The sequence below is a fragment of the Cyprinus carpio genome, chromosome B8 (genome assembly GCF_018340385.1).
Source record: "Cyprinus carpio isolate SPL01 chromosome B8, ASM1834038v1, whole genome shotgun sequence".
Lineage (NCBI taxonomy): Eukaryota > Metazoa > Chordata > Actinopteri > Cypriniformes > Cyprinidae > Cyprinus > Cyprinus carpio.
In genome coordinates this window covers 18,946,460-18,972,078 of record NC_056604.1, presented here as the reverse complement: position 1 = coordinate 18,972,078, position 25,619 = coordinate 18,946,460, and the positions used below count along the sequence as shown (strand labels likewise).

The 25,619-nt window shown below is 36.7% G+C and overlaps 1 pseudogene; it reads right to left on the bottom strand.

Moving 5' to 3' along the window:
- Positions 1-18,462: 18,462 nt before the first annotated feature.
- LOC122138155 lies at positions 18,463-25,007 on the bottom strand (annotated as a pseudogene).
- Between the last annotated feature and the right edge of the window lie 612 nt (positions 25,008-25,619).

Sequence of the window (25,619 nt, the reverse complement as noted above, 5' to 3'; positions counted from 1 at the left end):
ATCTAGTTGTAACTCCAAAAAATTTTCTAATTTAGGCAATCTTCTTTTTTAGAGAGAAAAAGCTAGAATACCAGTTTAATATACATATCAATAAATAGTCTCACCATATATTCAAAGGGATACAACATACTTTTTTTTTTTTGCTAGTTCACTTTAATATCTAGGGCTTCCTTTAAACAATTGCAGCTCAAACCCTAAATAAATAAAAGATATTTCTAATGTGATTACAGAAACTTGAACTACAGTATCCCATAAGGAGAATGTTCTAGCGCAGGGAGATTGGAATATGGTTCAGATGAGGTGAAAAGCGACAGATATGGCCTCCCAGACGTAACAAGCCAGCGGGCTTAAGGTAACCATTTAGAATGATTTGAAGACACAAAATAATTGTGTATGACATTTTTGAAGATATTTAAATCCTGGAAGTTGAATGTATTGTACCTGGTTTAAACCTTAAAAAACGGATACTCTCACCCCCAGCAGGAGAGAGAGCAAGAAATGATTGCGTTTTATTAAAAATATGCTTCTCAATCCGTTCAATTTACCATGTTGCACACACTAGGAGAAAGTAAAAACACATTAAACTAACATAAATAAATAATGAAATCTTGGGAAATAAAATCAAGCTAAGTGAATAAATTCAAAACATGAATATAAAAACATTTAAAAAATAAATTAAAAGGTACTAAAAATGAAATTGAAAGTATAAGTCAAATAACAAGTTAAAAAAGAATAAAAAATAAAATGCTAAAATAAATACATAAAGGAGAAAAAAAAAGTCATTTTAAATCTATAACAGTTCCAGGTATTCAGTTTATATACAAATGAACTATTTATTTATTTTCCTTTTATTACATTCTTATAGTTATCTGTTGATTTTACTTATATTGTAATTCTCTTTGTTTTTTTTTTTTTTTTTTTTTTTTTTTTTATTTTATTTTTTTTTTTTTCTTTATGCAGCCGTTTAGTCCTCACATACATACGAAAACTAGAATGGGCATTGCCTTCTATAATATAATTTCTCTACGAGAGCAATAAGAATAGCACGTATTGTTTTCAATTAGGCGTACATATGAGATCATCAGTCAATGCTTCAGTGTAAATTAGCAAGTCTTGATAGTTCATTAAAGGGAAAAACATATTTAGGGAACATTACTGAGATTCCTTTGCCGAACACTTCATTGTTAAAGCTGCTCCTGCAGTTATTTTAGATTAAGAACTAGACATGTGTAACTTTAAAAAGCCAACAGGCATGCGCAAGCGCTCGCCTGCACAGTGTGTTTTTATGGACACATTACCACTAAGATATATCTATATTTTCATAGCCGACTTGGTCATGCGATTTCAACTTGGCACAACTGTGATGTTCTTGCCGGAAAACCAGAAGCCTATGGCTTGTCGCGCTGGGTGCGATGAGGACCATGCCACTCTTGCGGTCATCCTGCCCATTCCAACATGGTCTTCACTTTCTTTTGTTGTGCCATGGAAAACTCTCTGTGTTGCAAGCGAAACACAGCTTGCATCAGTAAGTGAAGTTATTTTCTTAAAGATCATTTAACGCGCTTGAGCATTAAAACAACATCGAATTCGGATGTGGTTTCTTATTTGGTGTTATGTGTGTCATGCCCCTCGCATGACGAGCCGTGGCCCTATGTTGCATCTGTTTGGCATTGCAAAAATACAGACTTATGCCCAGATGCGATGTGGAACCGTTAGTAGCCCTATTTTCAGAGGACTTTGCTAAAAGTGGGCAGTGTCCTCATGCATTTTCAGATGCCCTTTTTTTGTCATTAAAAATCAGTGGCCTATCGGCTGAACCTCAAGGAATGAAGTCAAACAAACTCTCAGATGATGTGGAGGGACATCCCTGCCCCCCCCCCCCCCCCCCCCCCCCCCCCCCCCCCCCCCCCCCCCCCCTCCCCCCCCCCCCCCGACCCCGGACCCACCCAGTCTTTGCGACTCGCCCTAACTATTTCTCCCCGCCCCCCACCCCCGGATGACGGCCTGCGCCATCCCTTCTCTCCAGCCGCAGAAGGCCAAAGTAAAGTGTAAGTAATCCACTTTGTAAGACTTATGTCTAGCACAGAGCCAGGTGGACTATGGGGTGTGTACCTGCTCCATACAATGGTATGCAAGCGTGCCAGGTCCAGGTAGGAGGTACTCTAATGCATACTGAAAAAACGACTCTCGCTATCTGCTCCTATCCCCTTTATAATCCATTCATTAATTGTTATAACATTATTGCTTTCAAATTGACCACTGTTGATGCTTAAATGACACGTACACGCCTCGTGGTATATGGATCACCAAAGCCCTCATATCATCGGTGTGTGCCTTTTGATCATGTCCTGATTGAAATTTTGATTATACACTATTGACAATGGGGTGTATTCACTGTACTATTCAGGCTCCTAAAGTGGGCTTGTATCGTGTGTACCCGATGTTCTACTCCTGCTTCCATTCTGGCGAATAGGAATCGTAACAGCCGTCTCAACATGTAAAGTCATGATGATTATAACGGTCCCCTCAGCAACATTCATTTCTTATGGGTTAATCATTGTGTAACTGCCCTGTGCTTTAATTGAACATTCTCGTAGATTCACGAAGAAAGGCCCAGGATATGGATAAGACCAGAGACTGTTTCTTACTGCATAGATTTTTACACCATCCCATTCCCAGTACAAAGGTGGGACTAGAGCTATAGATATGCTAAAAAATAAAAAAAAAAAAGAAATAAGATTACATTGCTTATAAATGGCCATATTATACTTATAAATGATTTTTACATCTGGTTAAGGAAGTTGTGTGTCTATCATAGCTGCATTTAGCTTTTCTTAAATCACAGGGCCCTGCACCCTCAGATGGTTGTGTTTTATATAGGAACACGCTGCTTAGTTGATAATGAATGTTTATGGAGACATGGGAATCTATGCAAAGTCTTTATTGCCCCAACGACTGTGACGGGCGCACTTCTTTGCTGGTCGTGAAACACATGAGGAGAGCATGGTAAGAATTATTGAGTTTTATAAATTCATCTTCATTTACATTTCTGGTTCAAACAGTTTTCTGCTAGTCAGTACGTTTTTTTTTTTTTTTTGCGTTTTGTTTTTTTTTACGAATTAACTATGGTATTGTTCAAAAGCTAGACAGTAAAGACATTATTTAAAAGGAGTTTTATTTCTAATAAGATGTGTGAGTTATTTCAACAATGTATAGAGAATCACTGAAAAAAATGTCTGACAACAGTTTCCTCAAAAATATTAGGCAGACCACAACTTGATGCTGAAAAAATTTCATGCTTTGCCAGCATCACAATACCCCCCCCCCAGGAATATAATATATTTAAAATATATGTAAAAGAGGATAGCACTTATCTTAAATTGCTAATATATTTTATTGTCTTTTAGTACTGTATTCTTGATGTAAAATAGATTACAGTACTTTGGATGAAGCATATTTGCTGCCTCATGTATTTCAGGAAGGTTCATTTCAAGAGTGGTCAGAAGAGGATAACCTTGCTCGAGACTATGTGAGATTGCGTTCTCAAGAGGTGACAATAATTTATTGCACCCGCCAGTGGTACTTTGAACCCCCGTGATAATGGAAGATCTAATTATCATTCAAAGCCACAGTAAGAAATCATTGGCCCGTACATTATAAGCCATGCTGTTTTAGGCTGGTCTAGTAATTGTTTTTAAAAAGTTATGCCCAACCGACAGAAGCTGGATTACTGTACAGAATATCAACCAGATCAGCTAACTTTTCCTTACTGAATTCATTGTGTTTTGTGTTGCTTTTCTGAGCGTTCTCGCGAGATATGAAAATCAACCTGCTATTGGGGTATGCCCGAGATCCTGCTCTTCACTTAAAAGGCCAATCTGACACGTAGTGCCACGAAAGCTGCATGCATGATGCAGACTGTCATCAGACAACTGTATCACATTTGTGAACGAAACTCAACACGAAGAAAGGATTGACGGTTAGGGAAATCTTCGCCATCCATGTCAACTGCATTAGACTCTCCTAATAATGCAAGAGAAACACCCAGCTAATGCGACATGCCTCCTTGATGAAATTGTTAGCTGTTGTAAATGATCCTCGTTTTTGTGCTTAGTAAACTGTAGCTTGCCTGACGGCATGCACATTTAATGCTACCTTTTAGCAGCGTGTCTTCATAAGTCACTTTTTATAGTGTTCCAGATCGATACAGTCCTGTTAAATGAACACATCCAGTTAGATTAAAAAGGTTGTCACTAAAATGCGATATTAATTTGTGTTCAACCAATTGTTTTTTCGGAGCCACCCCAATCTATTCAGAAGGGAAGTGTCAATTATCAATCATGAGAAATACTAATTATTATGCAGTCATAATTAGTTGGTGCCTAATTAATTGAAATCCAGGGTTTAGCAAGTAAGAGACAGTTCTTTGGTTCTTAATTGCAGACGTTAGGGAGTGCCCCTAAACCTTTATATGAGATTTAAGTCCTCATTCACAGTTTTACTTTTCAGGATATTGCTTGTGTTCTGGGTTGGAATCCGCTATGTTTATGCGAAAGCATTAGACGGCTGCTTTTCAGGTCACAGTCACAGATGAACTCTTTATGTATAAACTATGCAACTAAACTTCTCAGCGCTGAGAAGGCCCTAACCAGTTTGCTACAAAAGATTCAAATGAATAATTCAGTGTCTCTGTAACCTGCCCTCAGCGATCGCTAGTATAGAGTGCGCCGAGTACTTTTGTGAACAGTGATTGTTTATCAGTGCTTCTCACTGATTAGCAGTCTAAGCGTGCAATGAAGAAATACTAAATGTTATGCTAAACAACTGTATTTCTTAATCGACGAACAACTGTTCTGTTACCCAACTGTCTAAAAAAGACAAAATGCTTTTAAATTTTAAGGCTTGTCCCCCACAAAGCTAATCATTTATGCTTCAGAAGATGAGAATTTGGAACATGTAGTGACGTTACTGGGCCAATGTTCTAATTTTATAATTATGATTTGGTGCATCATTTTTGAAACTTGACATCTCTTTACGGCAGATGCTCATTATATGGAAAAAGACGTGAGCCAGGATATTTTTAAATAAACTCAGCTTTTCAAAAGTATATTTTTTACCACAGTAGTTCAGATAGTCATGACAGGCTTCAATGGACCGCATATATGGGTTTTAAATATGAGCACTGAGGAGTGGCCAGAAATAATGAATGATGACATAATTAAAATTTTAAGGGCAACTGTCTTCCACAGTAGTCAGATAGTCCATACAGTTCAATGGCATATGGGTTTAAAATGGCACTGAGGGTGACAGAATAATGAATGATGACATAATTAAATTTTGGGGCAACTGTCCCTTTAAATTGTAATTGTGTCTGATACAATTCAGAAATGCAAACTTCACTATTCAACAGATAGCCAGCATAATACTATATGTTTATGAGCAAAATTAATCTCATAAAAATCCTTCAATTAACACCTGCCTTAAAAATATTTATGATAGGCGGATTATAGAAATTGCATATGGTTTGTTTCTGCTTCATCCAGCTGCGTAGCATTTCAATCCGGGCCATTTGCCCCCAACTCAACCGGTTCTAACCAATTAGGTTTAAAATTACTATATACTTTGTAAGTCTATATTTTTTACATTTGAGCTCTTCACCGCCGACGATACACAGTTTCGGCCAAATATATAGTTTTAAAAATAGACTTCAATTTAATGTAGGATAATTATATTAACGTTTAAGACAACGCCAATAAAACAAAAATGAAGAAACGTGTTTTTTGGTGACCAACACGGTGTCTAGTGATCACTCTATTCACAAAGCTAATTTCGCTCTACATTCTTTGTCATATTGCCATTATTGCGGCGGGGTAACATGGATTACAGATTTATATTTTTTTATTTTTTGTAAGGAAACATACCATTTATAAAGCATTCCAAGAAAATATTATTATACTAGAATATCATACAACAAACACCAGTGTAGTAGTTAAGCTGTCAAATTCAATGATCGTGCACTACTAATAAAATAGTTTGTTAAAATTTGCGTTTCACAAATTTACATCAATATTTATATACGTTAAATATGAGCGCCTTTAAAGCCTACATAATAAAATAGAATTAGAGAAAGTGTTAAAACAAATAAGCTGGAGCCGCTGTAATGTGAGAGACAATCTTGAAGTGTAATGCACATGGGCCAGAAAATCCACACTCAGGCATCATAACAGACCTAGATGAAAAGGTGTTGAGTTTAGGTACTATAACTTATTTTATATGGACCTTGCTGGGTAGGCGAGCACATTGAAAGAAGTGTGAATATATACCACGTAAGATATGCTTAATATATGTGCACACAGCGCACACATAAGGAAGTGCCCCCAAATGTACAGTTGCTTGAGAGATTGTTACAGGTTTTGTTCTGCCAAGGTGAGATGTGGTTTATGTACAGTGTCTTGTGTGCTGTGTGTGTGTGGAATTGTGTGCATCTGTGGGTGTGCCTTTGCCTCTTATGAGCGAAATGTCAGCATATGTTTGGCCATTTTGCACATACTGGTATGAAGAAGAATTCCAGGTTTTCTCAAAAAAAAAAAAAAAAAAAAAGTTCCATAAGGCTTAAGAAAAAGTTGCAAAAGCACTTGAGTACATGCTCAACAGCCCATAAATACACAAAAGTTTTTTTTTTTTTTTTTTTTTTTTTATAGTAGCCAAAATGACAATAAATAATACAATTATGCTCAGTGCATACTCATAACTGTCTAAAGAGGAGAGACGAAATGACGAGGTTGTTTGAAAAGAAGTGTGCTTAATGTGAAGAATTGAAGTAGGTACACAAGGGCCCCTTGTGAGACCCAAGTTCAAGACGCAGTTAGCGAATGTCTACCTATTTTATTCTCACCTATTAGTTTCCCCTGCGAGTGAGACGCAGCACTCGCGTTACCGCACTGCCGATTCTAAAGTGAACAGGATAAACGAAAAACCCTAACCAAATTATGATTGTTCGTACATTTTCTACACTAAAATATCACAGATTGTTCCAACTAGAATGTACCCCCAAGCGGTACTAAGAACAAAAGTGATGTAAAAAAATATCAACTGTAAGAACGCTTTAGACATAAATATTCACATGTTTGCCTAAGCTGGCGGTATAGGGTTTTGAAAAAAATTGCATACAAAACCACCACAAAAGCAAGGTGCGAAATACTAAATCATATGTATCAAAACCCAGTGACGTTGTGTATGATGTGTGTCAGCGAAGCTACACAGAAACAATCCAGGGTCTTTCAGTCCAGATGAAGCTGCCAAGATCCTCCTAACAAAGCCCATTGCATTATTATTGCTTTTATAGGTTGTAGAGAACTCAATAGATTCTAACAAAATGCCATTTATCCATTAGCAAGTTTGAATCTTAAAAAAGAGTGTTTGCATTTAGTAGAGAATTTATTCATTTATGAATATGATTTCAAATTTACCTAACCCACTTATCAAAGAAAAAAAGAAATCTAGTGTTTACTAGTAATAGATTCTTATTATTCGTCAATTAGATCACGTAGTTAAGCCTGCTATAAACTGTGTTTACAAATTAGGGACAAAGCTAAACAACATTTACAGATAAAAAAGAAGATAATCCTGATAGAGATTCATCAAACTAATACTAAATTAATAAGAAACATAAGAAAACCCACCTAGTATGCCCGAAAAAAACATTATAAGAAAAACAAGCATACTGTTTCATACTGTTTTTGTTTATTTTTTTTTTTATATTGTTCTATAATGAATAGATTTTGGAATATTAAAAAGCGTTTCGATGTCTGACTGTTTGAAAAGTGAATGAGGAGGGGAAGGCTAGTCACATGATGTCCTGGGTGTATAGTACGGGGATAAACTTACTGAAAAGATGTTTTCACCTGACTTACATTCTTATACAGATTTTATTTTTCTGAAACTCCCAAGACTTATCCATAGTATAGTCCCTACTTCCATATCTACAGATATGAGCTATACTTAAGCTGCGATTACATAATCTTTATCGAGCTGAATGATTTGCTACATATACCATTTTCCAGAACAGACAATCTGTCTGCCCTTATGAATGATAAATATCACTATGGCCATGAACAACAAAGTAAAACTGTTACATGATACTTCCCCATTACTTTATCTTTAGCTAAGGACTTTGGGGACAATCCAAACCTTTATCATACATTTCAGTTCATTTTGCAGTTTTCATTAGGATATTTCTAGGTGTTCACCGGGTTGTAACCGGCTTTTTGCAAAGCATTAGGCTGCTTTCCTGTCCATTCACAGATGAACATCTTACATGGGTGATTCTTGTCAGCTGCAAGAAATAAAAGATCAACAGTCCAAATTTTATACCTAGACAGCAGATGCAGTTTTAAGGTCTCAATTACTAACAGGCTTGCAGATAGACTTGATGTAGCATCTTCACCATCGCAGGTGACTTTCTTTGCAGCTTTGTCACATGAGAATGAAGTAAAGAGTTCAGTGGGGGTTGTCTAAGATACTGATTGTGGTAATCATGTTGCCGTGAGTCGACACCGATCATGGACCTTACAGCATAGAATCGAGAATATAGTGGACGCGTAGAATCTGTTGCTGGCACATCAATAATTATTCTGTTTTAGGATATTTGTGTTTAGCAGCTGCTGTGGAAAAGAAACAAACTGTATACACTTTCTTTAAGGAGGAAATGGTAGTGGTACATAATTAATATTCATGAGGCGGCAATTAATATTCACATTACTATTGTGACCAAAATCTGATTTTTTTTTTTCTGAAAATTTCATTAAGAAGGTATTAATATTTAAATTTCTTGTCTGTAACACATTCTTGTCATTAAATGTTCATAACAAAAAATAGAAAGACACAGTATTGAAAGATATATCTTGAATGTTAAGTTGTTGTTGTTGTTTGCCTGTTGTTGTTGTTGTTGCTGTTGTTGCTGCTGTTGTTGTTGCAATGCATGCCGCCTACAAAAATACAATACATTTATTGCAACATTTGAGCATTTATGGACTATGCCCTAAATGTCTCCAGCCTGAGCAGGGCAAGGGGTGTGACTGACAAAACTGGATTCAGCCGATTAATTCCAGTAATCCCGCATATAACCCGATGTTTAAATCTGACCCGTCCAGCTCCATCCACTGGGCTTCGCGAGCCTCCTACTCACGGTAGCATCCATAGCCTACCGTGAATCCAGTATAGGCCAGCTATTAGGGGCTGGTACACAGATGATCATATCCCCGAACTGCCACACCGCGACGGGTAGTTCAGAGGCAACCACCACTGTTGAACAGCATAGTGTATCAGTGCTCATACTGTTATGTAAACAAATGATACCGGCTTCCTTAGCGGTTATCTATCGCTAAAGAAAATTTTGTCATAAATCACTTGCCCTGATACAGCTCTAAACCTGTACCTGTTCTTCTTTTTCGAACATTACTTAAGATATTTTGATGTACTGAGGCTTCTGGAAACCGTCATGGACTGTTAGAGTAATAGTGTTTGGTAAAGTATCGTTAGTTCATTCACACAGGATTCGTCCTAATGTTATGAAGTGAAGAGAATACTTTTTGTACATGAAGAAAACAATACGATTTTATTCATCACCCCTTCCTCTGTGTCTCTCCTAAATCAGCGAGCTTCATTTTTGGCAATTCTGAGGAGAGGATTTGTTGAATAAAGCTGTTATTTTGTTTTCTTTATGTACAAAAAAGTATTCTCTTCGCTTCATAACATTACGGGTTGAACCACTGATGGCAGATGGGCTATTCTGGACGCATGCTTTTCTTTCATACCTTTTATGGACCTTGATGACTGTTATTTATGCTGTCTATGGGACAGTCTCAAGCCTCCCAGTTTTCATCCAAAATATCTTAAATTGTTCAAGACTAACAAAGCTTACGGGTTTGAACGACATGGGGGTAAGTAATTAATGACAACATTTTCATTTTGGGGATGGAGTATCCCTTTAATTATCAGCTGTCCTATACTTACTAAACTGTCTAAAAAAAAGATAAAAATGCTTTTAAATTTCAGGCTTAAAATTTTAGGAATACAGTACGGAACCATTTTATTACATGTTTATGATTTTATTTATTTTTTATTTTTTTGCACACACACACACACACACACACACACACACACACACACACACACACACACACACACACACTTGCATGTTTACTTAGCTATCTAAATGGGGACATTCCATAGGCATAATAGTTTTTATACTGTACATACTGTATATTATATCGCTGTACACCAACCCTACACCTAACCCTACCCCTTACAGGAAACTTTCTGTATTTTTACAATAAAAAAAAAAAAAAAACTTTTACTTTATTTTTTATACCAGTTTCACAATGAGGATGTCCCCAAAGGGAGGGAGGTTTTTGGGGATTTTGTCAGGTGTAGCTCACTTTTGGGTATAAATTTGTTCCTGAAATATGGTTAACTCACACACTCACACACACACACACACTCACACACACACACACACACAAACAAACACACACACATATCCTGTAAATCTATAATTTAACGATTTTACTTACAAAATACTTATGAGAGACTCAGATGCATAGCACCAGAGAGATGTATAGCAATTATATGACTGGTTTGTGCTTCATCCAGTATTCCATGGACCCTTGAGACTAGGGAAGGTCTGTTGTAACACAGCTAATAGTTTTTTGACCAATTACTTTAAGTATTTTGAAACAAATTATTTGCAGAATTAAAATTTGATTATAAGAGTACAAAATGTACATATAAAATGTCTAAAATTTAAATGGGCATCAATATTCCCACCCTGGTAGTCACTGCAGACTTTCTTTCTTTTTTAAAACAGTTTAGGGACAAGATTTAGTTTTCCAAAATAGAGTAAAGAGGTATATGGGAATATTAAACAACAACATAAGTTACAGACATTTAAAACAGTTGTGTTCCAACACTCTCCACCAAAGCTCTCATTTTCATTCTACAGTCTTTTTAGCATGCACAGCTTTCTGACTTTAAGTTCTTGTTTAATACAAATATCACCCCCAAAAATGAAAATTCTGTCATTTTCGCAAACTCCTGCTATAAAAAATAAATAAAAAAAACTTGTATGCCTTTCTTACTTCTACAGAACACAAAAAAAGAAGCCCACTGCATTCCAATTGTATGGATGCATAAAAAAATGCCTAAAATACCTTCTTCTGTGTTGCAAACAATAAAACTTTTATTTTTTGGAACACAGAGGAGTAAACGATGATAAATTTTGTTTGGGTGGAGTATCCCTTCAAATTCTGTTACAGTATTCATATAAAATATTTGATCCTAATAAATGAACAACAAAAACCAGAAGGTAGTTATTATAAGTTCCAATTGTAGAACTGACTAAATAAATAAATGCTTTGTTTTAGCAAATCCATATTTAATATCTCTATAAGTTTCATTTTTGGTTTCCATAAATACTAAAATAAAATAAAATAAAATGAAACAAGGAGCTGAATAGTGGAACATATATTTAGTGTACTCACAGGTGGGCAGACTCCACTCTCAGGATAACAAGAGACAGGAAGGTGTTCATGGTGGTGACGCTATGAGACAAGTGGTAGTAGCCATTTATTTATAGGTCTAAAAGAAACTTATTTATATAACCTTGATGGGAAGTGCACATTGATAAAGCTAACTTTGTGAATTAGAAACATAAGATGTTAATAAATATGCATGCATACACAGCTCCCAAAGTTGCTTGGGTGTAACAGTTTGTGCAAGTTGGGTGTGTTTATGGATTGTCTACGTGTACCTACTAAACCATATTTTAGGAGGGACAAATTTGTACACAAAAAGTAGAGCTAAACCTGACAAAAATCGCAGCAACCTCCCTTTGCAGAAGTCCACATTTGTATAACTAGTATAAACTAGTATTAACTAGTATAAAAAATAAAGTTTTTAAAACTGTAAAAAAATGCAGAAAGTTTTTCTGTTAGGGGGTAAGGTTTAGGTGTGGGGCTGGACAGTGAATATACAGTTTGTACAGTATAAAACCATTATAGCTTACTAGGAATGTCCCCCATTTAGATAGCTAAGTAAACAAGCATGTGTTGGGGTGTATAGTGTTTTCAGCTTTGGGAACGTCAGCCTGTGTTTGCAATTTGCAACAGCGTGTACAAGAAGAAGTCAGGTTTCCTCTGAAAAAGCATGAGAATTTCAAATAAAGTCTTGTTGGAAAAGATTAACAAAATGCTTGAGTACATGTAAAACAGCTGTCCGGCATACAAAGGGGGTTTAAATGACCACAATCACTAGAAAATAACATGGTTATTTTTCGTGCAATTACATTTCACGTTATTGCAAGGTAATTTGTTGTTGGTTTTATTAGGAAGTGTGAGAGTGACCTCTTGAATGCAGTGAGAGCTGATAAGTACAATCTGCTGGTCTCTCTGGAATCTGAGCTGCAAACACTCGAGGGCAGATGATTATTGGAGGACAGTATAAGGTGATTGAGCAAAACACTCCAGCTGCAGCCTTGTCACAAACCTGCAGATGAAAAATGTAACACTCATCATTACTGTTCTGAAAGAGAAAACGCGAGGTTGTATAAAGGAGTGTGTTTAGGTTGAATTTATATGCACTTTAGCCTATGACTTGCAGTATTAACCCACAAGGCCACATAAATTATATTTACAAAAGAGTACACTTTAAAGACGGGTTAACAACCACTTATGCAAACTCTCTAAAATGTGATGTGTTAAAGATCTTTTGTTGTTATTTAAAGTACACTTAGGTGTTTCGAGTGTGCTGAAGTCAACACACTAAAAACAAGTTAAGTACTTGATTGAATTTTGTGGTGTTTTATTTAATATTAAAGTTAACATTTTTACTAAAAACTGCAACTTCATCATTACCATGTCGAATCATAAATGAAGAGTTTATTTGCAAAAACATAAATGCGTAAAGCATGCTTTTTTTATGTTATCATGTTTTTAATGTGTTAGCTGTATTTTTACCTCACTCAAAATAACCCAACGGCCTCTCTTTGATTGAGTTTTATTGGAACCGCAATAATGAAAAACATGATTTTCTTGAAAATTGTTACAAAAACAGTTTTCTGTTTTGCAAAATGAACTCTTCGAAAATATACTTTACCAAAAATGGCTGGTAAAAAGCCCAAAAGTACACATAAAAAATTAACTATGAATAATAATAAACAATTATGTATAATTACATGCAAGTAACCTTAATCCTAAATCTAGATAGTATAGTTTAGTTAATTATCAATTACTCGATAACTTAAAATGTCTACTACACTGTAATAATTACACAACAAACGAAATAAAACCCCGAAGTAGTCTATTATGAAGGACAGGTATAATTACGGTGAAAAAAGAGGCTACGGTGTAAGTGGATGGTCGGAACACACAATGTGACGGTATGTGTCTCGGTGTGGGGTGGCGCGGGTGCAATAGTGGGCACATGTGCAAAAAAAGGCGGTAGCGCCAAAAAGTGTGACAAATCTGAGAGTATGTGATTATGGACTCGGGGTGAAGACAACTATGCACGTAGACGAGCAGGGAGAAGCTCAAGTCTTATGTGAGATAGCGGCCTCAAACTCTAATGCAGTAATTTTTCTGAAACATGTATAGTTTTGCAGTATAATTTTTCTGTACTCCCTTTAAAATGCTTTCGAAGTTATTTTTGAGGCTCAAGAATGCTCAGATGCATATAAAAATTAACTTATCCACAGTTAGATATGTGTTCCTGGTTGTATAATTAACATTTGTCTGTTTATTTCAAACGACTGTCAGTTTTGTATTAGTTTGTGGGAAAGTTTCGGTCTGGTCTATACGTCCCGACGCCACGCACGGGGGGAGTCATTAGCCTTTACCATGGACGTTGTGCCACGTCACCCAATGGCCAAAATCGTGAGAGTGGTTTCTCAACAACACTAATGTTCTGTCAAGGATTAATGTGAGTTGATGATCGGATTGATTTTTTTCACTCAACCCGCTTTCATTCGGCCAACGTTTGTTGATTCATTCAGAAATAAAATTGTGTTTTCACTTCTGTTCGTGTAGGGAGAACGCACACGTTTATTCTAATTCATCTGGGGCTTGTCTTGAGAAAATCTTTACGAGAGGCCGAGAAAAAAATTATTATTATATATTATGTTATTTTTTTGTAGTTGTGTAATAAATTTTACATGTGATTGTTAGTGGTATATTTTTTTTCTGTCCCTGTGTGGCGTCCCCCTCATTTCACTCACCCAGACACGTGGATCGTTTTGGTATTCTTATTCTCTCACATCGTGTAGTCATGCGTGTTTGTGTAGGGCCGGGTTACAGAACCACTGATGGAAAACATCGACTGAAGGGGTCTATTGCTGTTTGGCCATGTCCAGCATCCATGGGTAACATATACACCTACCATATCCATTTAGAGGAAATAAACCATTAATAACACACAATTCGTCAGAAAAAACGCACGTGTGTGATCAGCTTACTACTTACCATGTTCTCACAAAATATAATGAGTAATACCACACTACCCCGAGGCTGTTTCCCCGTCCCAGCTTAGGCGGCTGAGGTCAACAGGTCCGATCCCGCTAGTGTGTCCCCCTAGTCGACATCATCCAGCTTAGTGTTGAACTGGGTCTCATAACCGGATGCTGTTTCACCGCAATGCAGTGTCCCCTGCGGGACCTGTGTGCAGTACAGTTTTTTTTGAAATGTGCTGTTCAGGATAGGCCTTATCAGAGAGACTCCTATCAGGCACTGTGACCAAACTACCAGTGCTATAATGTTTCCAGGGTCCTTGATGTATTGAATCGGTTTAGAGGTACATTAAAAACAAAATTCTATGGCCATGGAACAATCTATGCTATTATATTCAGGAACTCACTCCTTTTTTAAGGCTCGTCTATTGTAATGTTTATAACTTTTTATTTGTTTTTTTCTTTCCCCTCGCATGCCATTATGCCAATTATAGTGATAAAATGTGTCAAGTTTTGTTTTCATCATTTTCCCATTAAAATTAGGAAAAGTTTGTAATGAAAATGAGGTAATGTGTCCTCTGTTAATAAAAGGCTTAGGTTACGCGTATACTTACATGTTGGCAGAGTCCGATAAAAGCTCAAATAGTGTGTGAGATAGACAGCCATACCACTGCAAGAAGCCAAAAAATGTTCATAAGTGCATATATTATTGTAGATCTAATGAATTTTACTGTTGTTTGTCTCTCTCACATTACGAAATAGACATGTCTCAGAGATTAGAATTTGCAGCAGCTTTTTTGTCTCCTGTCTGAGATCCTGGAGGGTAACCCTGTTTCAAAAGGCCACGGGTAGATCAGTTGCGATCGTGGTGCAATATTGGCTCAGTTGGATCCAATAGTAGTCGACTGTTTCAACAAGTTAACATGATTAATTAAACATATACCAACGCCAACTTTATTATTTTTAAACTTGTCTTGTGCAGCATCTGGGCTTTTCTATCAACTTTCACTATACCTTAACAACCTTACTACCTCTAACTACAGACTTTCAAAATCCTATCTTAAAGCACCACTGCGTGCTGGGTTTTTAAGTGTTCTTCTGAATAAATAAAGGGCATGGTTGGAGAACTGAGGCTGGTTGAGTGTGATGTGGCTTCGGGTGTCAACGAAAATGTGCCTTTCTCTGGATGCAGTAAATGAGAGTGTCATGTGGTCTCATAAAACAAACATACCTAGGTTACATGATACATGCTCAGATTAAGACCCCCTGGGTATGAATATTCAACCTGCTTTAATTATGTGAATAGGTGAGACCACTGCTCCATTTTACTGTCCAATATATCCAGTACAGATAGACGGGGTTTGTTATATGTAATCAAATATAGTCAATCCTCAGAGCAAGGTTGTATAAGATTCTAAAGTGCTCAGATTCCGTCACCGTTATAGTTAACAACACTCTTATCTCCTACCTTAAGTTCATTTATTATAAATGAGCCCGAATATAATATATTAGGATAAATTGGCTAGCTTATGCTCCTTCATGTTCGACAGTGCATTATTCTCAGTAAGGGCGCAGATGTATTTCGGACTATATTATGTGACACCTTTGCATGCTACCCTTTTAATCATAATGTTATTAATGGAAAGTCCATTTAATAAAGAAAATATAAAGTCAATATAACAATGACTGTTTCACTATCTTTCCTCCAATATTGAAGGCTTCCTCTCTGGTTAAATGCATTTTAAGCAATAAACACTGTAATTTTACATGTAGTAGAGCTAAAAGCTATACCAATCACTATGACTTTGCACTCATAAAACTGGTCCCCTTTCCAACTGCAGCCTCTTTTGTAGACAAGGATTTTTTTTTTTCTTTTTTTTTTTTTTTTGTACCTGTAGCACTTGTTTTTTAGTCATCAGTCCCCTGTCGCCTAGTTTGGTGTATGCAATACTTTGCTTTTTCACATATACCCTTTGTGTCACATGACTTTATTGAAAACCATGAGAAAAAGACTTTAACTGGAACCTTCAAAGATAACGAGAGATTAAAGCAAGGCCACTTGTAAATTTATCCGCTGATTTTTGCCAAGTCTGTTATTTAAAGTAAACTAGGTGGCAGTTGATCCCTTTCTCTTCCCCCACATGCTCCCCTGGCATCGGTATAAAAACCGAGGCTAATACTGAAACTGGTTATTTAAAATGGCAGTCATAACGCACCAGCATTTAGATCCCCCACCCCCCCCAGGTCCTACTGAACAGCAAATATCGACCTGCTAGCGCAGACGGTGCCCACTGAAGCCATATGCTCTAGGTTTGAGCCTGGGTCATTCCTATAGTGGGTCGATCCTGCTGGGAAACTAGGCGTTGTGCTGCTGGAAGAGTTGTTTTAGTGAGGCCACAGAGGCTGGTGCTCGTCAACCCTGGGGTTGTGTGGGGGTCCTAACACCGGACACCCATGACTCTGTGAACAGTGGAACTATACTGACAAAAAGCCACCATCTTTCGGATGAGATTTAACCTAGGTCCGGACTCTCTGTGTCATTAAAAATCCCAGGATGTCCTTCGAACGAATAGTAGGGTAGTCCCTGGCATCCTGGCCAAATTCGCCCATTGGCCTCTTACCATCATGGCCCTCCCACCATCCCCAATCTGCTGATTGGCTTCTTATCACTCTTGTCTCCTCTCCATCACTAAGCATGGTGTGTGGTGGGCGCTCTGGCTAATATGGCTGCTGCTGTTTCATCCAGGTGGATAAGCAGCACACTGGTGGTGGTTGAGGAGATTACCCTTCTACATTGGGGAAAGCCATAGCTTGAGTGCCCAGAAAAGGGCCATATTAAATGTAAAACACTATTAATATTATTATTATACGACGTTATTAATTAACTGGTAAGAGTCAAATAAGACCATATATGCTCTTATTGGATATTGTGTAAGTCAAAAATTTTTGTATTGTGTAAATGTTAAAATCGCAAGTCTTACTGAAAACCAAACGATCTAGTGGTTTTATGTGGTTTTGGTGAAACTTCTTTTGCGTGATATTTTTAGGCTGTAATTTCCCAAATTACAAACACATAAATCACACTAACTTGGATAAGCTTTGTTTTTTCAAGGCTCATGCTTTGCAGATAAAAGAGATTTCCTGCAATCTAAAAATGACCTGCAAATATTTAGTTTCAGTTTAGCAGGACTTCTTCACACATTTGTCCGCCTGTCTTCATCACTGAGCATAAAACACCTACCAACCTTAATACAACCAAAACTGTTGCCATGTAGGGATATCAATAATATAGAACCCTAGCTTTACAGAAACCACCTTAATGTGCAAGCGAATATTCCAACCACCTCTGTGCAAAATGCAACAAAAGAAACCTTGCGCTTGATGGAAAAATCATGAACATAAGCAATCCATAATATACCCCATCTAGACAGAGAAGTAGTGCCCATATTAAAGCAGCAGAATAGTTAAAAAAGTATAAGCTTATCCAACAAAATACACTATCAGTGGTGTGAATTAAGCTTCCATGTAAACAAACAATAACAAATGTTTTAGTGTGCATTTTATTAGCACAATGGTCCATTCATCAACAGTTATAATTTTATTTGCAGATTTTCTAAATCTGAAAAGACAGAAACAGACATCACAGATGTCCTTTGAATGATCTATGAGTATTTTGAAATTCATAAACTGAAAAGCCACATACAAAAACACGATCTACAAGCTGATATTTTTTACATTTGGCAAATGCATTTACATTATTTGTGTTAAAACATTGTAGATACTGGTTTATGGATCTGACACTGACATTCAGAAAACACACAAATATAAACTCACAGAGACGCATGCTTGTGGTGTGACGCTTTGATAGGCCATGGTCCCTCCTTTCTTCGGTGAGTAACATTTAGTGGAATAAGACAGAAACCAGTGAGAATAGTGTTGGTGGATTGAGATCATATAGGCTTTTATTACGCTAGTGTGGTCACATACTTCTTTTTTGTGAAGCGGTGTGTGGCACTGGAACCATCACGCCATCCTGTGTGAGGAGAGCAAACAGATGCACATCAGTGATATCGACTGGAAATGCTGAGGCCACCTCTACCATATGCAAAATAAAAATGATTCAAGGGATAGTTCACCTGGAAAATAAGAATCTCTTACTCGATAACTCTTCTCCCCCCTTCTATCTACTAAAGTCACCGTTGCTTTTTGGGTGCTTTTTGTTATTTTTGGCCAGCAACACTACTTTTGTGTTGCACCGGACGAAAAAAAACTCATCAGATTATTGCCTGAAATTACGTTAGTAAATAACAGAAGGTTCATTTTTGGGTGAACTATCACTGAGGGTGTGGACATTATTAGAGAATTTCTTCTATGAGTCTCTTTATAGTGTGTGTGTAGTTTCCTGCCAGACCTTGATGGAAAGGGCGTACAGGTGGTTGAGCATCACATGGTTTGGTTCAGGCAGCAGGGTTGGGTCACACTGTTAAAAGCAGACATGGGAACAAGTTAGGGAAAGTCTCTGCTTTCTAAAATTGCCCACACTCAGCAATTTCCAACCATAGGATCTTTATCTTTTCTTATCTCTTTAAGCCCAAAAGGAACTGCTTTAACTGCAACACTGTATTTACAAAGAATCAACCTCCTTTCAAATCACTTGATCCGTTTCCAACAGATTTCATGTGTTTGAAACCCCAAATGAAGCGTCTATTAATGTAATGCAAATAGTTTTATGTTCCAGAAAGCTAGCTAGCTAAATAAATAAATAAATTAAAACAACAAAAATATACACCATTGTTAATTTTCTATTTCTTTTAAAATACTAGTACGTTATTTTATTTAAATATTATGAATGCACTTTTTAGAATTACTTTGTTCTAAAATTACTAAACTTTAATTTTTGTCAAGTTTTAGTAACTTTTGCATGTGCTTTGCCATCGATTTTTGTGCTTAAGAAAAACCGTAAATTTATTTGAAAAAGGTTATATTTTGATATTGTGTTGCAATATAAACTAATATTGTTTAATAATTATATATACCTTTTAATTTTTTTCTTGATAAGAAACAGTTTATATGCTGATTTTATTATCAATGTTAGAAACAGTAAATGCTGTTTTTTATATATATATATATATATACTCTATAGTATATTATAGATAGTATATATAGATATATATATCTTAATCTTTTTTTTTAGTTTTTTTGAACGGCTTGTGATACATTTTTCAAGACATGGTTTTGATTACAAAATACGCAACAACAAAAAGGAAACAGCCATTATATTAAATATCAATTCGTCTTTATATAAACATAGAGAAAACCTTATTTTTCTGTCTTTTTTTATTGATACGTAACTCAATATTTTTTAAATCAGTAAAGTTGGGTGTTGGGTGTGTGCTTTTAAATTTGAAAGTTACTTTGTAAAAGAAGTGGTAGATTATGCGTTTAGAATTACTAAAAGAAAACAGTTAAACAAAAAAGTGACAACATTATCTATTTTGATGCTTTGTTATTTAAATGGCGCTGTGTGTCTTTTCTTTTAACTGTTTTATCATCAAAGAAACTGACTGAAATGGTCACACAGGTCTCCGAAACGTATTAAACGGCAGCAGCTAGTGTCCAGCAATTAATTAAATAAATCATGCACAATGTAGAATAATTTCTGAAGGAGTCACGTTACCTGAAGACTGGCGTAAGGCTGAATGAAAATTCAGCTTTGCCTCTCAGGAATACATACTCGATCATGAAATACTGGCACTGCTGTCATTGGTGGTTGATCAGAGTTTACGTTCACAGGATGGTGCAGATCAGTACTTACCGCAGATTCCAAGTGTTTCTTTGTTGAAAGGAGCCACCTGCATCGGTGGGCGGGAGAATGGGGAGTAGACGCAGTCTGTTCTTCTTGATTTGGTTGAGTAGGATCCTGTGTACGGGCTCCCACCGGTGGGGAAACTGGACAAGTCTGACAGAAAAAAGCAGAAGCTCAGAACCTGTAGCATATTTCTACTACTTAACAGTGAATAGATTTATACTTACCTGACATGTCGGCACATTTCTCAGAGTCTGCTCTTCAGTGCATCAAAAACCTCAAAGTCTGTTTTCCTCACTTTAACAACATTATTCATCACACCTGACTTATTAGTCACAACAGGCTAGAAGAAAATAGAATTAATTAAACATAATGCAAGTACAAGTTTCAAATACATTACTGAATGAGGATTATCAGATAATCAAACGCTGTAAGAAACTCTTTCCCACCTCTTTGGGGTCTAATATCCAGTGTCCGTCCACATAGAACTTATACTGGTGCTCGCATTCTGGCAGGTCAATATGGCCACAAATTATTATGACTGTTAAAAGGAGATAGAGAACAAAACAGTAAGGAAAAGCAAGTGGAAGGTTCTTTTCTCTTTCTATTCTTTTTTAAATTTTTTTATTTGTTAGGGACAGATACAATAAACAGATGAAAATAGATGAAAATGAAACAACAGTTATCCAATGCAGGTACCATAGTGCTTGTAGCCAAAAGCTAATTTGCATCACTTGTCCCTAGTAGGGCTTTTATAAATTACAATTACAATAAACAAGTAGTACACAAATTTATAATATAAGTACACTAAACATGACTACAGGTTTGTTGATTTCCAGGACTGGAAGATCAGTGATATAAATGGTAAAAAGAATCAGACCCAAAATTGTTCCCTGAGGAATTCCTACATCAATATTATGAAGAACTGACTTAAGATTATTAATGACAACACTTTGTTCACGATTTTTTAAGTACGAATCAAACCATAACAGAGATCGTTTTGATATATTATATTTTGTTATTTTTGACATTAAAGCATTATGATTTACGGTATCAAATGCCTTTTTCAGATCCAGGAATACTGCACTAACTTTAAATCCTTTATCGAGTGACCACATTTTCTAATAATAAGCAAGTAGCAGTTTCTGTAGAATGGCCATTGTGCTAAAATTAAATTGTAAAGGGTGTAAAAAGATTATAATCTCTAATTGATGCACAATTTTCTGAACAATCACTTTAGAAAGAACGGGGCGTATTGGTCTGTAGTTTTAATTAGATCATCTATTTCCAGATAGCAAATACGCCTTTTACCAATGCTTTTTCCCCCCTCCAACTATCAGGGAACTGCCCGTTCCCTGATCGAAAGATTAATAATGATGGTCCAGGGGCTTAACTAAAAACCACTTCCTGTTAAAAAAAACAAAGGCAGTATCAAGATTATATAGTATATCCTTTATAATTGTAGGATTTAATTTATTAAATTCTCATAATTACAGACTGACTTCCACTCCACTTCCCTATATTTTAAATAATTTAACGTTATCCTCTATATTTCGTGCAATTGATTAGCCATCTTCCCATCCACGACTAAAGTACTTGCCTAGCAACTTCAACTTTTGAAAAATGAGACATGCGGAATCTTTTCTGACTTTTCCTTGTCGAAATAAAAAACTCATTAATATATGTTTGGCAATTCTCTTTTGCATCATACAGAACAAGGTCATTTGAAGCTTGCACCAGGCACTCTGCTCCTTCGCACAGCGACTTTTTGACACCCGTGGACAGTGATCCAGCCCGCCAGTGGCCCGCCGTACCCTTTCCCGGGAGCTTGAGACGAATGGCTCTGTAAAGTTGTGAGTTGAATTTTGACTTGTGTATACGTGTTAGTTCACTAGAGTCTTCGCCCTTAGTGCTAGGTCTGCAGTCGAGCTGTTTCTGAGTCCCTTTAAACACCCGCAAATCGTATTCTTCAATGGCTATTTTTCAAGAAAAGTCTATCAATGCAAAATGTCGTTTGTTTTTCATTAGTATTTGCGTACTTGTATTCTTGCAAGGATGCCAAAGTGAAGCTTGTCTTATTTTTTCTATATATGATTTCTTTCTGACATTTCCTTTAAATTACTTTTCTATTGTTTCATTCTACAATGTGACTGTAATAAAATCATAAATTCAAACCATACCATCCTTATGTTTTTTTTTACATGATTATGTGGTAGATACTTCATTCCAACCTATTGCCATTAGATTCCTTCTCAAATTCACGCCCGGATCTTTTCTGAGTAATCTCAAATTTTTACTGATACATCATGATTGTATAATTGAAGATCTTACTAATCGTTTTTCCTATTCAAGGTGTTTCCTTAAAAAAAAAAAAAGCATTAATCCTTAAATTATGATCAGATGAATGACCACAAAACATAAACTATACAGTTTTTGTTATATGTTCAGGTTTTTCCGTAAATACCACATCTATTCAGGTTTTATGTTTTTCCGACTAATTAAACGTATTGGAGTCCACTAATCATCTGTTTGATAATCCATCCATTTTTACAGTGGGTCAGAGCCATAAGTTTTTTTACTACAATGCTTATCTTACTGATTCTTCTTAAAGAATCCCTCGAGAGAATTAAAGTACTTCAACAGTTTTTTTCCGTTTACACCAAGTTTTAGACTCCTATACTTGTGATGACAGTGAATTGAACAAAGAGAGGTAAATTGCTGAGAAGATGCCTTTTTTGCTTTCATCATGTGAGATCTACCAGTGTCCTCTGTTGTTTTTTTGCCTTTTCCCAGTTTTTCTTAAATTGCAGCACACTGACCCTAAGTGTTGTTGAGCATGTAAAAGCACAGCAAATGCTCTGTCCTTTAAGAGGATATCCACCCCCAAAATGAATTAATTTTTGTCATTAATCCCTACCTTCCTCATCATTTCCTAATCCAATATGTTACCCTAAAAATAGCTTATGATTGTTGTCTTCGAAGACACTGATTTACCTGGCTAGTTTCCTGGATGAGAAACCTGGAAAGCTTGAGAACGAGTCCCCTAGACTGCCCAAATAAATATGAGTGTCAAATTCCTAAAATATGTAATCAGGGGCGATTCGCCTCATCATCGTGACGGTTATATGAAGCGACGGAAGGGCTGCGTATTACAAAAAGTAAGGGGAAAAACAAGGCCTTTATTCCAATAATTCAGCACAATCAACAGTCTCCTCTGTGTCACCTCTCCAGAGACACCCATTATGCCTGTGTATGCCCTCTTCTGTATCATCTAAGCCACAAGACAAACCGCGGTTTTTTATTTCAACTCAAGCGCTAAACACCCGTAGAAACAGCTCATCCTTGTGGTATGGATGATACAAGAAATAACAAGCTTTTATCTGATGATATCAGAAGATTTAAGAGGGACCATGGTCAACTTTCAAAGCTGAATTGTTGAATAAAGTCGTTATTTTTTATTTTCTTTAGCTTACAAAAAAGTGTTCCTCGGTAAACTACATATATGCTTGATTGCCTGTTCTGATGGCAGATTGAGTTATTCTGTGATCCGACATGCTTCTTTTCTAATACCTTGTACTGTTATTTGCTGGAGTCTATGGGACGGTCCACAGACCTCCTGGTTTTCATCAAAATGTCTTAAGTTCTGTTCCGAATGACAGAGGCTTTTTCACGGGTTTGGTGCGACATGGGGAGTAAGTGATTCATCCCAAAGTCTTAAAGTTGGGATTTATGTATCCCTTTAATTCGGACGAATTTTATAGAAGTGATTTACAAGAGAGGCAAAACCTCTGACACCATAGAGCTCAGTGTTCTAATGTATATTTAACATTATGAAGTGTAAATCTGTTTACTTTTGTCATGTGAAGCTGGAGTGAGTATGTACCCTAATGTAGTTTCCCAAGGAATATTCTGGATTTGCGGTTTTGTACAGCAGTCTTTGTGCAAATTGATTTAGACAATGAAAGCTGTCAGTTGAGCTTAACCGCATTATTAAATATGGATTACTCATTTCATAAAATGCATGTTACTATTTGAATTTGGCTATAGAACACCGCTGTCCTTTGGAGTCTATCTAGACAGACCCACTACACGAGGACCAGCTGACTTACAGCTGTAGCCAGATCGTTTTAAGCTATAATTTTTAAAGAGATGATGCAAATACCTCCCCTGCTGTGTTTCGCGTACTGCCCATAGTCTACCATGTCATGCTAATGATCTAATGATCGGTCAGCAATCACCTTTTAGTCAAAGGGAATTTTGCTGGACCCAGCGAATTTTGTTGAAGGGACCAGACGGGTAGATCGCTTTCCCTGGAACCGTTCCAAGCGAACACTGGGGTGGGCCTTTTCCTCTGGCATCCCTTTAGTATCCGATTCCTGATTCTTGTGTTGCCTAGCTAGAAAGTCCCTAGTAAGACAGACCATAAAGATGGATTAGGTGTATTGCGCCTAATATAAGCAGAGCAGTCAGCACATTGCTAGCAATAAATGAGTTAAGGAAACCTGTTTTTCAAAGGTTAATGTTTTCACTGTAAAACCACACCCCCCTGGTCATATCTTTTGGGAAGAATGGTCTCCGTCCCTCACGCCCTGTCCATAAGGATTTTGGGATCGAGAGCACTTCATCTTTTGCCACCTACTGTCTCTCGCTGCCTTCGCACGTCTTCTCCGCTCCACTTCTCTCACCTGCCTGGTGTTTGCCCATGGCTGCTCCTTATTTACCAATTTCATTTTAATGGGGCTAGTCCATTTTTGAAAAAGAGCTTCCCACAGATTCAATCTCAACTCAAAAGCATATTCACTTGGTGCCTTAAAAGTTTTCATTTCTTCTCAAAAGATAGTACCCCTCTCCTAAAATTTACAATTCTGTCTGTCATCATTGCTACTCACCCTCAAGTTGCTCTTTCTGTGAACTACAAGTAAAGCATATTTTGAAGAATGTTAATCCCGTTCCACACAATATCTGACAGTAGCCGATGACTTACATAGTTATGAAAAAATCAGTTCAATTATAATGTCATTATTATCAATTTAATTTACCTTTACTTACCATATGGGACCTTACATTGGGCAGAAAACCCCTTGCTGTTTTTGCTTTTTTCTCGATAATCGACTTTAGCCGTTTAGGTTATTCCAAAGTATCTGTGCTAAAGAACAGTTTTGCACTTTCCACAAGACGAACCGACCTTGTGCGCAGTATTTGCAGCCAGACCTTTACAGCTATATTTACAACGAAATAATTTTTGAAAGATGTACCATTCGCTTAAAAATAAAACCGTTCTAACAAGAAAATCCGCCCACGGTTCAAAGGAAACCG